This window comes from Paramisgurnus dabryanus, chromosome 20, assembly GCF_030506205.2.
Source record: "Paramisgurnus dabryanus chromosome 20, PD_genome_1.1, whole genome shotgun sequence".
Classification (NCBI taxonomy): Eukaryota; Metazoa; Chordata; class Actinopteri; order Cypriniformes; family Cobitidae; genus Paramisgurnus; species Paramisgurnus dabryanus.
The window spans coordinates 24,140,239-24,156,768 of NC_133356.1; the positions used below are offsets into that span (position 1 = coordinate 24,140,239).

Genomic DNA, 16,530 nt, shown 5'->3' on the forward strand with positions numbered 1-16,530 from the left:
TGTCCCTACAAAGATAGGAATACAAGTATTTTTGTGACCTTGTGGGGACATTTTGGTTACATTAAATGACATAACTAGTGTTTGAACACTTTTTGGGTCGTTTTATGTTTTTATTTTAATATTTTATGTTGGTTTTATTCAGTGACCCACACACACACAGTCTTGTGGCTGTGCTGTGGTTTGTAGTGATCATGACCTTACAGTGCCTCTGACATTCTTCCAGTGTTTTGGGTGGATAATTAATATTTAATGCCCACTGATTTAGACCCTCTTTAATTCGGCCCGACCTCCAATGTCAAAGTGATAGTAAGTGAAGCGATCATTCTCTGATGATTAATTTAACACAGCATTGTTATTGAATCACATCACAGGGAGCTCATTTGAAACCAGCAACTTTCCCATTAATGGGGCCATTACCGAAATCAGCCGACTTTTCACATTTTGTTCAGGTCCGAATGACTTATCTGCTTTCCTTTTTAATTAGAAAGCGATGGCTAACGATGCAACAGTCAGTCAGCCTCGGAAAATGTACATCCTGTAATACTTTATTCTTATCAAATCATGCATAAAGTCCTTGACATAAATGGTTATTAAATCATAATGACTAATCAGGTCATTTTAGTACCATGCTGATGTTTAATAACTCTATCGAATCTGTATATTCACACTGGATTTACACTTGAATCTGATCAGGGATATGTATTCGTATGAAACGATCTTTCACAGTCGGAACGCCAGATCCTTCTCGTGTGCAGGCACAGACAGCAGGAGTTCAGGCACAGAATAGCTGTTAAGTCTCCTTATGATAGACCACGAGTTGTTCCAAGGAGATTAAGGCTTTGTAAACTGCTGGAGCACCCAACCTCAAATGACTTTCCTCTTATCTCAAGAGCCCAGAGCTACTGTGTGCCATGCGAGCACTTGCTCCATGTAGAATAAATGTCATTGAAATTAATTTCACCGGGCTTGAATTAGGCTGCTACTATAATCTCTTTCTTCAGTCAAAATTTATGTCCTCCAGAATTCAATTTCCTCTTGAACTTCATAAGTTGCAGTACAAAGAATGATAGGCTCTTATCAGGTGAGGGGTTTGAGGACTTCATTAATGAATACTGCCGCTTTCAATTCATAATATTTGATTGTGGTAATCTCACCAGAACCTTGTACGTTCCCGCTACCGTGTCCTCTTCAAAAGTAAAACTGTGGAGGTTGATGCCATTGAACGGACATGTATTTATGGACACAATCATCTTTCGTTCAAATACATGAAGAAAGCTGGATGGTTCAACATTATGTTTTTGTTTGGTTTGAAGAAATTGTGTTGCACATAAAGATGGTATTGATCAGGGCTTCTGAGGCATGAAGTCCAAGTTTCTCCTGACAGAACCCTATAACTCTCCCCCTAACACAAATCTTTCAACCTTTATTTGATGCCAGACCCTGTTCATGCTTGGCTATCATGTTTACTGTTGCTTTAGGTTTGGCTGATTTAAAGAGCTGTATCAGGGAATGAATAAAGTCAAAGTCTGGTTTAGATATAAATTATTGCCAAGAAACTTTAGAGTCGAAGAATGTGCATTGTATTGGGTGAAAGTCAACCAGTTATGTTATATAAAGCTCTGACAACAATCCAAACAAGTTTTAAAAGAAAATTTTTTTCAAACAAGGTCATATTCAGTACTGCATAATATTTCGCTGGACCTTCTCTACAACAAACAAACCAACAACCAGCTTGATTTTAATCTTTGACATGACCTTACTCAGTCAATATAAAATATATCAAGGTTATATTTTCACATAATGTTCTTTACATATTATGTAGGATGATTTTATGTAAAAAACATTGAATCACAAAAAATGATTTTAGCTGATACTGGCAATAACCACCATAAAAAGACACACAGTGACAGAGTCATCAAAATAGGCTTTTCAATAGCTGATGGCGAATAATGCCACAATATTTGTTGTGTACTGCATTTATCAGATGGTTAACTATACAGATATGTACAGAAATGATGATAAAGCATTGTTGCATGTTGTTTTAAGTTTACAGCAATATCCCTGTAGTGAGATTAATATACTGGCAGTGTTCTTACAAGCCATTGTCCTGGAGGAAGCATTAGTTTCATTAGGAATACCGCTGCAATTATGCTGTTTTGGCCTTGGTAGCATTTTTTTAGCTGCTTTCTCTTCCCAAAGCCACCGGTCTGATTTGTATGCGGTGCAATTTTCCGACCGCATTCCCAAGCCTGTGCTGGAGTGAAAAATGGCCTGCATTTTCTTGATAGCCCATGTGGATGTGGGGTATAAATGGCTAATGAATTACAGATGAACATTGACGCAAATTAATCTTCCCGATGTCCCTGGGTTATATGGCAACCATTTAAAAGTTTAATCAATACGCTAAAGTTGAAAACATGCAGGCGCTGCAGTTGTTTGACCGTAATAAACATCAGTAGGGAATGGGGAGGCCTGCATGCAGTGCATGCATCATAATGACAGCTATTTATGTTTAATGGACTAAATATTTTTTATTGGAGGAGAACAAATGTCAGTTTAACTCTAAGTTATGAATAACCCTCTGTGGCTCCCAACAGATAAGTGACGTTGTCAGAAAATGTGTTCGCCTTACATGTAATACCTCCTAGATTTCGGCAGACGCTCAAGGTTGCTTGAGTTTTTTTTTTTTTTAAGAGAAACATGCAGATACAATAACTGTTTCATGTTGGGATTAAGTGTAATGTGACTGTCTATACAATGGCTACCACAATGGATAAAACAATCTGGAGGGTACTTTTTTGATATAGTCTACTCAAAACTTTTTTGTTTTACTTTTTACTTTTATTTTTTACTTGTTGATATGTTTTCATATTGTTAAAATGTAGCAAAGCTAATATAAAATTTGTAATGATATCGAGTGAATGCTCTCGGCACATAGTATACATTCATTAAATACTTACATTAAATGCTTCAAATTCCCTTAATCCCAATCTCAGGCGGTTAAAGCTGCCAATTTTCAGGATCCCTTAAGTTGGTGTGTAATGTTGCTGTTAGAGCATAAATAATGGCTACAAAATGCTAAAGCTCAAAGTTCAATGCCAAGTGATATATTTTCTTTAACACAATTCGCTTTTTAAGGACTACAGCGAACGGCTGGTTTGTACTACAGCCCTCTACTTCCCCGATATATGATGTCAATTTAAAATTGCCGATTTTTCAGCAAAGTCCTCTAAGTGCACGGAAGATTGCATGAATGTTGGCGTGCATATGAGTTGGATTTCAAGCTGCAAGAGATTTTTATCTGGTGAAATGAGGTGTAAGGGATAAGGGATCCCGCTTATTACACATAAGAAAAAAACTGGACATGAATATGAATTTGAAACATTTTATTGGCATATTTGTTTTAAATTAACATTTTTATCCTTCCGCGAAACTTTGCACAGATGCATAAAATGATCGTAATACCTTATTAAGATCCTCTGCTTCATACTTGTCTGTCTCCATTTTTTTCTCTTTTAGCCAGTCTTTGAGAAGTTTTAATGCCCATTCTGTATTTTTTTGTGTGTTGGCTTAGCTGTCATGCTCTATTGCTCTATGTTCCATTCTTAATTGTGGTTGTCCAGTGTTTGTCACAAGATGGCACCAAACAGTAATCTTTATGGGCGCGGAGCGATTTTAATCGTATAAGTAGTACCGGCTATGCGTTATTACTTTGGAGCGGTTATTATTTGAAAAGAACGAACCTGCAAATGTCTCAACTGACCAATCAGAATCAAGCATTCCAGAGAGCCGTGTAATAAATTAGGATATTGACTGAATGTTTGAGCCTTTTAGCTTTATTCAGTAAGGACAGTGAAGAGTGACTGAGACTTTATTTAGAAGTGGAAATTTTTGCATGTATATATAGAGGGTTTGCAGTGAAAGTCAATTTGTTAAGTACCAATGAAATGACTAAAGCAACATTTGTTAAAATAATACATTTTAGTTACTTACTATTAACCCTCTCATTGCCATTAAAGTGAAATTATTGAACCTAAACATAAGGGCCTGATTAAAAAAAAACATGTCAGATGCGCTTAGGGCAGTGGCTCTCAAAGTTTATTGGCGTGCGGTCCCCCTTGTGTATGGTGCATCCCTTTATGGCCCCCCAAAAGAAAATGTATGACATAAAACATTCCAAATATTAAAATTTTAATAAAACAAAACACATTCAATTATACAATGTGGTGCTGTTGGTTAGTTGGCTTATTTTTCTGAGGTTTAATTACACATAATTTATGATAAATTAAAGTATTTTAGAAAATGTCATTTAACTGGGGCCCCCCTAGCTCCATCTCAGGGCCCCCCAGTTTGAGAACCACTGACTTAGAGGGTTTTGCATCTGAACTCTCATTTATAGAGACATGACAACAAAACACAAATCATTAACGCATGACAAGAATCCCCATCTTAACTTAACCCTAACGTTTGTGAATGATCTCATTATTGTCATCTCCTCATCTATCCAGAGTTCAGTCCCGACTTATGCGCTGTCTCAAGCTCCTCTCAGTCTCAAGAGCTTCCGATTATCTCTGATGAGAAACAGCCACGTCTCTTAAATATCACACATCTGTGTCAGGATTGGTCAGTAGTTTGTGGTTTATCCCGGGCTTTGTGTTTTAAGCCGTTCCACTTTAGCTGCATATGGCTCCATTTGACATGCAGCCCAGTAAACCATCACAACTTCAGCCTCCCTCTTGATTGAATAAGTGACTAATTGATTGAATGGGTACTAATTTAATATCCTCCATCATTCTACACTCGTTTTTGTCTGGACGGTGACCTTCACTCACTCAGAAAAGAGATAGTGAACGCAGCTGCTGTCTGACAGTGCATATGGATGTTCATCTCAAAGGATGCTCTTATTGTCTGTGACCTCAGAGTAAATAGAGTAACGCTGAGCATTGCATTCAGGATTATCGTACTTAATCATAAATCTACTAAAACCTTATAAAACTTTAACTTTATTGCTGCCGTCTGTAAAGGTCTGTGGGGGAGAAGGCATTTTGCACGTAGATTAGAGACATGATGCATGTTTACATAGATAAACAATTGAAAGCAGCATGCACAAATGCAGATTACTGAAATTGCATAATGCATTACTCCTAGGACTGTAGGTCAATGGTAGTTCATCTAAGCGAAGACTCCATCACGGATGTTAGTTGAGACTGTTAAAGGACACAGACAGATATACTAGGAGACATATAATAGCTGCAGCTGCTCACAGCTATAACTCATCCTCTCACAGCCTTACCATTGCCAGTCTGTCTTCCCTTCAGGTATTATTTCCGGCTTTTGAGATGATAAGGAAAGTTTAATTGCATTGTTAATTGATTTTTCTCACAACATTATTAGCCTGATTGATTGCGGAGCTGATGAAAGCTTGGGATACAGCGAGAACACGCACAGAGAATAGATAACCTTGATGGTAGGAGCTACATCCTTCGGATATGTCTTTCCTTGACATATTGATGGCCCTTGAAAAGAAGGAAGCTGATTGTATGCAGAACACTTAAGCAGTCGGTTGATTCATTTGTTTTCGTGTTGTTCAGAGGTGCTCGACACATTCAGCTGAGGGACTTTATCAGTTTTTAGTACTTTTGTAGATGATTTAATCCTCATTAAAAAAGTTTTACTCAAAGGTTGGACCTTTAAAGCTGAGGTATTTTTTGCAATACTTTATTTCAGCTTAATGTGCAGAGACAACTTTAATCAAGTCATTAATAGGCCAAATCAATGTTCTGTTAGTTTATGCATCCTTTCCAGCTCAAAATAGCGACACTGACTCAACCAGTATGTTTGGCAGATGATAAATATTCGCAAATGTTGTCATCGGAGACACTTTAAGTTTTTAATGTTCAATAAGCTAAAAATGAGAGATGCACCGATATAATATTTTTCACCGATAGCTGATTATTCAGATTGATATCTGCCTATATCTTTTGATACAGAGGATGCGTTTACCCCCGCACTGTTTACAGACGTTTCCACACACATGCTGCTTTAAAGTCGAGCGCACCTGATGTTAACATCCACATTTTTTTACCAAAGTTGTTTAAAACAGCTTACCATCTATTTGCCGAATTGCCAACGTCCTTGGCACACCCTATGTGAAGCCTAATGTGCAAACAGTACTGTTGTTTAAGACGCAGGTTTCGTTTGACGTCGCCTAATGCAATGTTGTTTGGTCACGAGCAACTTCGCGACCGTCAGCGTTTGCCACAGATGTGGAAAAAAACAAAATACGGACCGTGGTCATAATTCGCCATTGTTAACAAATACAACACTGAGATCGCCGTGCGCCATAGGTTACTTCATTCTAGTAAATGCATAGTAATTTATCACCCATGATTTTTGTCGGTTTTTAAACTATCGGCCGACAGTGTGACAATCGGTGCCTCTCTACTAAAAATGTGAACTGTGCAGCCTACAGTAGGGGAGAGCGGGACGAAAGTACAATTTTTCAGAAAAACTTCATTTAAAAGATAATGTTTTAGACAGAGATATATTTTTGCTGTGGTCAGTAACTCACAAGGGTGGTCTATCAATACCAGGTGGAATTTTGTAAAAATGTAAAACGACTTCAGTTTAATTTCACTTTAAACATAATTAAAAGTGAAACATAATTAAACATAAAGTAAAAGTGAATTGATACTTTCGAGCCCACATGCAGGGACGAAAGTCACACAACAAAACAAGATAGATTTTTGTGTTACACTTGTTTTTATTAAATATACATGACTATGTCCTCGTAAATATGTAACTGCAAACATATTTTGTAATTTATCTTTGTAAAAAATAATGAAATTACATTTTCATTTTAAATTTCAGTACAAACTTAAATTTTTTAGAATAAAAAAAATTAAACAGTTTGAACACTATGAAAATAAAATAAAATTAGAATAATATCAATTTTCAACATATACAACATTATTAGCAGTGGGACAAAAGTAACAAGTGTTACTTTCATCCCGACAGGATCTCCTCACATTTAAACACGATTTACTTTTATTTTGAAAAACTCTGAGAAGTCAAACTTTAGGATGTGTTTGTTAGGTCACTAAATAACCTGTAGATTGATCAGTATTGTAACACATGAAATGAAAAACACAAAGCGTTTTAAGAAAAAATGACCGCTTTAGGAATTTATTTAGCATGGTTGAAAACACCTTTCTGGATCTACACGCAGAAAACGGTGAGTAAATAACGCGATATTTGTCAGGTCTGTCAAGGGTTTTTGTGCTAAAGATGCCATCGAAGTCTTAGATGTAAATGTTATCAGGGCTCAGAGAAAATCGCTTTGTTACTCTACTTGAGGTGGTAATATTAGTACACTGATGCTTAGTACTTTTGCAGTATATAAAAACCATGTGTCTAAAGCCCGGTATACATATATATATTAAAATAGTCCTTTAGGATTAATACTTGGCACACTGTGCGATTAAGATTGTAGTTAAGGCAATGTAACACTGTATGATCTCAGTTTCCATCAATGTCAGACTGTACGAGTTTAAAGACTTTTAAAAATCGGACACACGCAAACAAACAAGTCCGTAGTTTTATGTCATCGATCGGCGATGACTTGGCGAATACACACTGAAGCGAAGACTAGCAAACCCAAACAACATCTACCGTTCATTTAATCATGAATTGTCTTGAGCATAAAAATAAAATTAAGGAGACGAGTCATTTGTATTTCCAGTGTGTATAGAGGGTTTTCACCGACGTCACGTTCTGGGCGGTAACCCGGATGCGCAGCCATTGTGGAGGCACTCGGTGTAAAGAACTGAACGGAGTACAATGCAGTATTTTGCACTTTGGATACTTTAAGTGAATTTAGAGATGTCTAAACAACAGAAAACACGTCTAAGATGCAAAGGCATATAGGGAAGGACTTGTATTTCGAGAAATTACAATGTATAGGCGGTGCAGATCCCTACGAGTTAGCTCCCTCTTCTTGGATCCGTGACGACCCGGCGATTCTTCCTTCACTTGCATCACGCCGAGCCCATTATGTCAGTGTCAGCTTTATTTATATAGCAAATTTAAAATAGCCAGTGTCCTACCAAAGTGCTTTACAATAAAAAAGGCACACAATAAAAGCAATAATTGTTTTTACCATTTACTATTAAAAATATTATTACAACAGAAACTTGTTATAAGCAACACTGGTATTAAGCCATTGCAGCTCAAATTTTAGTTGTGTTTAAGTACATTTTGTGCATACACTAAAAGTATACTTTTAAAAAGTACATATTAAATACTCTTTAAAGCACAACAAGTAGAAGCATACTTGTTTTATACTTTATGTACTCCAATCATATTTCTAATACAATACTACTCTTTTTCCTGAGCTTTGCTAAGTGCCTCCTCTGATAATTTCTTGCATTCCTTTCCCTGGTTTTTAATAACTTTTATAATACGATAATATTCCAAATGTTTTTCTCGATCTGTCCTATTGGTACAACCTCAAACACGGCAATAATTAACCATTTTCCTTGAAGACAATCGGGATATACATCAGTGCCTGGGCTCTGTTGTGATGCGGAGTGCCTCCAATATGGCGACCTCCGCTCTGATGACGCGTCGTGAAAACCCTCTATGTCCACCTGGTTTTTGCTTTGTTGTTGTCGCACTAATTGCGTCATCGGGTATGCTTCAATTGGTTCTTGAACTGCCGGTTGTCATGAGAGATGTCACACAGCAGGATTGTGTCTCAAAATTTCTGAGACTGCCATAATTTGATCGGAGGATAATTTTGATCGCAACGGTCATTAATCGGCTGTCTGTAAACATGTGAATCTAGCGATCAAAGATGGCAGATTTTACCCTAGGATTCCAGGAATCTTTTAGGATTTCAAAATTTGTCCCAGACAGCTAAATCGTGGCTGAAATCTGACAGTGTGCACCGGGCTTAAAATAAAAACAAATCTAGATGGTTTTTAAATGGTGTCGTGATAAATGTTGGTTATTATGATTTTACCAGAGTTTGCCAAAGGAAGAAAAGCAAAAACACAGCACATTTCTGGGTCATCAGGCGCCCACCTCACCGTCTGTGATAGCAGGTCACACAGGGGCTCTGGAGACCTCTTGTTGTTTGTAATAAGCAGTGCGTGTGCTTCTTCTAACCCCCCCCCCCCCACACACACACAAACACATATTAAGACAAGCTCCTCTCCTCTCAAAACAGGCAGGTATGTCAGTGCGAGAACAATGCTTTCAACCTTTCCCCTGCCAAAATATGCACTATGGAAACATTCGCTTCCAGCAAACTTTTAATCTGTCACTTTAATGGCTGTGCGTGTGGAATAAAGAGGCAGCCAGGTCCTGACACAGTCTCTTTTTTATATTAGCTATCAGCTCATCAGCTATTCTCACGGGCTTACACCGGCCGATCTGTTTTCCACTAACATGTTATGTAAGAAAAAGCTGCTTCTGCATTTTACCCCTTCTTCCGGATTTTTCTCTCACTCGTCTTGTTTTACCATGTACAGTAATAAACAGTGTCCAGCTGTGTGTGAAATTTGCAGCGTGCTGCACTATATCACGCATCACCATAGCTGCCGGTTTACTGTACGCTTAACACGCTCTCCTGCGCCTGGCTGGATGGTCTCTTTGGCTTTGACTCCCCACAGATCTTTGTTTAAAGAAGCTGGAAGGCTCATCTCCTGGGCCAGATCATGTGAGAAAGCAGCTTAAGAACTGTGTTACAGCATCAGTCTTCAGCTGGCCCTGAACTGAGCTGCACTTTGTTAATCGCATGTTGTTCTCTGTATATAAACTACAGTGTAGTTACTACTGAAACTAATATGTGACAAGCCTCAGTGACAAGAAAGGAAATCTCAAGGAAACTTTACTTAAACTGTTTTGTTGTCGTGACTCAGAATGTCAGGTGGTTTAACAATTAGGAAAATAATTAAAATTCAGTCATCTTTATTTTATTATTAGACATATTAATAACACTTTTTAAAAAGGTTGTATTTGAAAGGTTCAGATGCAAAGCCCTCGGTGTCTGGCATTTTTGATCTGACTCTATGGATTTTGACAAAAAAAAGTATTTCTGAATATCCTGCGGGCAGGACTAAGCGGATTCGAAAGTATTTGATGAACTTAGAGTACGTGTCGGGAGCATATACTGTAGTTTATCATTATCTAATATTTGACGGAGTTCGCATTTAGCAGCTTTTGCAACTCATTTGTTAACATTAGTAAATGCATTAGCTAACATAAACTATGTGCATTATGCTGTAGTTTTTCTGCATTTATTAATCTTTTTTTTGATTTATGCTATCACAATTGTTTATGTTTGTTCATTGTGCATTAACTAATATTGTGAGTTTTATAATGTATTAGTTAATGATGATATTAACATAAACTAAGATTAATAAATGCTGTAGAAGTATTGTTCATTGTTAGTACATGTTTTTTAACTAATACAACCTTATGTAAAGTGTTTTACTTTTTTAAGTTTAATGGTAATACTTTACAATAAGGTTAAACATTAGTAAATGCGTTAACTAACATGAACAATATAGTTTTTCAGCATTTATTAATTTGTGTTAATGTTAGTTAATGTCAATACAGTTATTCATCTTAGTTCATGGTGCATTAACTTTCAATTAACAATACTATTACAGTATTTTTTTTTAAATGTAAAATAAATCTTTGGTGTCCCCAGAGCACATATGTGAAGTTTTAGCTCAAAATACCATATAGATTATTTATTATAACATGTTAACATATAACATGCACTAAATTGCAGTGCCGTGGTTGGATAGGGCAGATCAAGGGGCGGTATTATCCCCTTCTGACATCACAAGGGGAGCCAAATTTCAATTACCTATTTTTTACATGCTTGCAGATAATGGTGTACCAAAACTTTGTACCAAAAGTTACTGTGTTGATCTTTTTCACATTTTCTAGGTTGATAGAAGCACTGTGGACCCAATAATAGCACTTAAACATAAAAAAGTCAGATTTTCATGATATTTCCCCTTTAACTAATTATGTTAACAAATACAACCTTATTGTAAAGTGTTACTAGTTTAATTTATTTTTTATTTTTTATACTATATGTACTTTATGTTTGGAAGGATTGTTGGGGCCGAAGAGTGACCTGTTGATTTTTAAAACATATTTTACAATGTAAATAAAAAATCTATAATACATTTTATGAATGTTTGAATATCAAACGTTTTCTTGGTATTTGAGCCATGCTAGTATTTTATAAAAATATTTTAAATAGTTAAAATAAACATTTTATTATTTTCTTGCAAGTAACAAAATACCTTTATTATTAGTTAATGTTTTAAAACTTACTTTATTCAATAAAAAACTTTTTTGTTATTTTTGTTTAAAGATAGAAAAAGCTTTCATTTTATGTTAATATGTTCTGTCTTTACTATAAGTCACATACAACTATAAAACATCAATAAAAAAATATAAAACTGCTTGGCTGCTTGCTTTTTGATATTGTACAAAATTTAAGATTTTGGTTACACTGTATTTTAAGGTGTTCTTGTTGCAGTGTAATTATACATTTAAGTACTGACTTATTTAAATTACCATGTACTTACTATAGAGTTAGGGTTATTTGCATGTAATTATGAAAAATTAACTGTTGTTACTATAGTAAGTTCATGAAACATGTACTAAAGACAATGTAAAATAATCAGGTTACTGACCCATAGCAAGTGTCGCTTTATCTCTGTGATCTCTCTTTCACTTGTGGGGCTAAACTCTGATAGGAGGAAACATTGAGATGTTAACACATCGGTTAGGTTTCCCGATGAAGTTTTCTAAAAGTCCCAATCAGCAAAGAGGCTTTCAGTAGCAGAACCTCAATCCCCAGAGCATCTGCCACAGCTGGAGTACAAAAACCCTCCAAACCCGTGTCCGCTGCCCACACCACACCCGTCTGCTAAACAGGGGAGGGACACATGATCTGATGCAAGCAGACATCTCTTCACACTTCACAGTTTGGATCACCTCAACTCACTGGGATGGCAGGGAAAATAGCGTCGCACAGCTACAAAAGTCCAAATTTAGATTGACTGAGTTTGTCCCCGGGCCTGTGGGTAGAGAGCACCGGACTGGAGTGACACGTCGGAGGAGCGGACTGGTTGCGGATTGCTGGGGGTGGAGGAAGGGGAGGAGCGGCTACTTTGAAGCGTCAGGAGTGAGAAGGTGTCAGATTCGGTTAGAATCCAGACTGGTGTTAGAATATGCTTGGCACTAATATGGCACCAGTATCTCTCTCCTCATCTCTGTTCTCTGTCAGTACGTGCAATTCCAGGGACCGTCTCTCTCTCTGTCGCTCTGACAGTGTCTTTTCGGATTATGTTAGTGGAGCGCTCGGAGCACAGCGGTGGCTTGCCCATCACTCAGGCGCTTTGTTTGAAGCATGTCCTTTTTTGTCATTAATGCACTTGATGTCTATTTAAAAACGTCGGCAAGCGGTATCTGTTTTCCTGTCAGGAGATCATTGACAGCATTAATGCCACTTGTCCTTGCCTCATTTACTAAAGCCCTGACACCTCGCTGCCACATCCATCAACTGCATCCGTTTCTCTCTCGCTCTCTCTCTCTCTCTTTTTCTCATGTCAGAACAATCCTGTCTCTAACACACTGGTTTGACTCTCTACACATCACCTATAGGCCTTGAAGTCAATTCATATTATTAAGAATGCAGAAATAAGATGTACTCGATACAAAGCTTCTGTTGTTAACACCGGGCTGTGTTGCGAGGAGATCATTGAGAGAAGATAGCATTACATTTTGCATAGTAATTGAGTCATAAGGTAAATATTTGTGCTGTGTGCTGTTAAATCTTCACTAATCTTGCTTTTGTGTGGTGATGATGGTTTGTATTTTAGATAAAAAAAAGGCCATTTGAGCCCCTGGTACTGTATATCTCTGCACAACAATATTATAGTCTCTTCTTGTAAGGGGACAGAGACATTTGGCCAACAAAGCTAGAAACTACCCAAACAGTAGCTGTTTTTCCTTCACTGTAAAAAAGTTTTTGTTAAATCAACTCAGATTTACAAGTCATGTCAACTTATAAAATATAGTTGAGAAAAGTCAACTTAATTTTATAAGTTATAACAACTCACCTGTAGTTATAACAACTAATCTCTAGTCAATATAAATAGTAGTAAGTTGAAATGACTTGTAAATCTGGGTTGATTCAACAAAAAATTTTAAGGCAGCAAAGTATATTTTACAAATTGGACACATGTCAATTTCAAATTTTCTAAGAAACACATCATACGTTGTCACTACTAAGTATGAGGGGCTTTCCGTGTCTTTAAAGTTTGGATAATACTCTTACGTCTCTTTCTGTTAAAAATAATACCTAGTGGGGTGGATGTAATATTAGTAAACCAACATCAGTCAAGAGCATCAGCATCAGTTTGGAATGACTTACTGTATTGCGAGATTTTAATGGCATATCATCAGTCATTTCACAAAAGTTTTGCCCAAATTTGTAAACGCAATTAAACGGAAATGCAGCTAATGGCTGCATGTTTTTTTGGGGGGGGGGGAACTAGTTCTTGTTATAGATTTGGATATACGAAAATAAATTTTTTTAGGAAAATTCTAATCAACATTACAAACAACAAAAAACATGTGACAAAACAAACAAATAAATAAATAAAATCACCCCATCAAATGACAAAAAATATCAGTAAAGTAAAATTACAAGAAATTTTTTTTATTTTTGTATCACGGAAAATTTCTGTAGTGCCCATTATTTTATGGTATTTTACCCAGCTGCCAGAATTTTACAGTTTTTTTACAGAGTAGATAAACAAAATATAATTATAAATATCCAATCAAATCAAATACCAGTGAAAATAAGGAATACACAAGCATAAAAATAAAAAAGAATAACAAATATTAAAGGTGACATAGAATGATTGAACGAAGTATTTATCCTTGTTCTGTGATTTGACATGTAGACAAATTTTTTTTTGTTTGGGTCTGTAATGCTTCCTAAAAACTTCTCTCAGATAGCTCTATTGGGGGGGGGATTTTAAACAAGTGGTTTTGCACCTATTTGGCTCCCCCTACTGGCTTAACTTGCAATCTCATTACTGATTGGCTGACTTTGCTGCCACTCAAAAAATGTAGCCAATTATTTTAAAGTGGAGGGGCAGTGAGATGCCTGTGATGTCATAAGCATCAGTTTTTCAGATTGGGCCGTTTTCTGGCTGACATTTCTAATAGAGGAATTTCTATGAGACTGAGATGTTTAGCATGTCTAGCACTTTTTGTATGTTTGTAAATCCGGGTAGACTACCATTATTCAACAAAGACAAGGTAAAAATGTTTTTTTCATTCTCTGTCCCCTTTAAGTAATGATAACAACAAAAACAATAACAATGACAGTTTCAATGGTATATGTACAGTCCACCTTCAGATAAGATACTAAAGATTGTTTAAACAACCAAAATGATCTAATGTCTGCAGACAACATTATTCCAATCTATTGAGACTCTTTACATAAAATCTCTTTACCAATTGTTTTTTTTTTTTTTTTTGCAAGAGGATGAAAAATGGCAAAAATGAAAATCATCATGTGTTTTAGCTTACTGCAGAAGTAGTATCCTGCTAGTACTGTAAATACTGTGACAATGTTTTGTTTTTGTTTTGTTTTGTTTTTTGTAAATTTTTGCACTTTTTCTATTGCCTTGTAAATTTCATGATCTGTGAAAATAAAGTCACATGCCTGCATATATTATTTTAGAAGAGGAACCAATAAGACATTATCACCCATTTGATTTAATATGGCAATTGCAGCACCACGGTCAAAACAAAAGTATGTCTATTTAGAAAATGTAGGAGTCTTTCGTCCATGCTACCAACACATCACAAATCCCTTGCTCATTTTTTCTCCTTTGTCAATCACGTTAAAAAAAGTTATGAATTTGAAGAATTAATACGACTATTCTTTTAAAAAGTTTTACTTCCAGATACCATAGTACAGGTGCTCTGTATGATTCATTGATGATAACATTGTCCTGTTACCAACATGCATATCCCTGTATTGTGTTTTATGGAAATGATTCAGTAAAATGAACCACGGTAGGCTGTATTTAGAAATACCATGGTATTTACCATCTCATACCATAATGTTGACACTGTTGTTGTTTTGCAAGTGTTGTATTTAGAAGTGGACATGAACAAATGTCATCTGTATAACCCAATAAATAAAACATAATTCCTCTCACAGATGCCCATATTATTTTATTTTTTTAATGCAGAAATTGAGGATTAAACAGAAATGTAAAGGCCAAACTAAAAGAGTAAGCAACATTTAAAAATAAAGTCTGGTGTCATGTTTGAAATTAGTGAATCATATTAAAAACAGACTTGTTTCAGCTGTGCTGCTCTTACCATGTAGGAGTGTCAACAATCCTTCCAGGGTCTGTCACAATATCTCTCAAACACACACACTGGACACTGAATCACTGATATTCAAGGAAGTAAAAAGCAAATGGTCACATCAAACATAGCTGGTCAGGAGACCAGCTCATTGTTGAGACTTATTCTCTTTCTCTCTCTTTCTCTCTCTCTCTCTCTCTCTCTCTCTCTCTCTCTCTCTCTCTCTCTCTCTCTCTCTCTCTCTCTCTCTCTCTCTCTCTCTCTCAAAGCAAGCGCTTTCTTGGCTTGCTGTTGTCTAGACATTGCCCGAGGCTAAATGTTGTCTCTCTGGTGTTTTCAGACTTTAGACGGATACACTGTCTCCCCTGACACACCTTTCATGCCAGATATTTGAGTGAGAAATGACAGATTTCTGAGGCTGGATTGTGTATTTAGAGTCTAGTGTGTACATTACTGACAGGCTGTTGATGGATAAACAGCGACAGATTAACAGTTTTGTGAAGGTTATAGCATTTACACTGCTAGAAGGTTTCTAAAGCTGCGTGCACACCGTCAGCGACTACCAGCGGCAGAGCAATGCAAACTCATTCATTTCGATGGAAGCTTGCCGACATGCCGGCGACACAAGAGACCGTGTCCATTGGCGACAGGAAGTGGGCGTGTCCAGCAACGCAACAAAGAGTACATTTTTTGCAAATGACGAGCAAGCAAGTGAAGCAGTAGAGTTAATATCATCCGTCTCTCTTCGGATTCTTATATGTTTAATTACAAGTTATCTTAAGTTATTACAAGTCGCTGGAGGTGTGCAAGCAGATAACAGCACAAACCTGAATTGCATATTTCATGTCTTGTTGCCTTAGATCTTTTGGTTTTATCCATCACACTGAATGTTGGGATTGCATTTACTATGACAAAATAAAATGTTGCCTGAGGCCACACTCATATTGTACTTAACCAAAATGAACCATTCAAGGTTAGCACGCACACCTGATTTAAAGCGAACCATAACCGTACCAAACAAAGCATAATTTGTAGGTCAAGCGTACTTGGGTAAGGTACAGTATGTATAACATGAGTACACCCTTATAGTCAGGTTGTATA

At 36.6% G+C, this 16,530-nt stretch overlaps 1 protein-coding gene across 1 annotated transcript in view; it reads left to right on the plus strand.

Moving 5' to 3' along the window:
• lrmda (leucine rich melanocyte differentiation associated) overlaps positions 1–16,530 on the plus strand; it is a 338,769-nt gene that overhangs the window by 318,709 nt on the left and 3,530 nt on the right. The gene's annotated exons all lie outside the window — the stretch shown is intronic.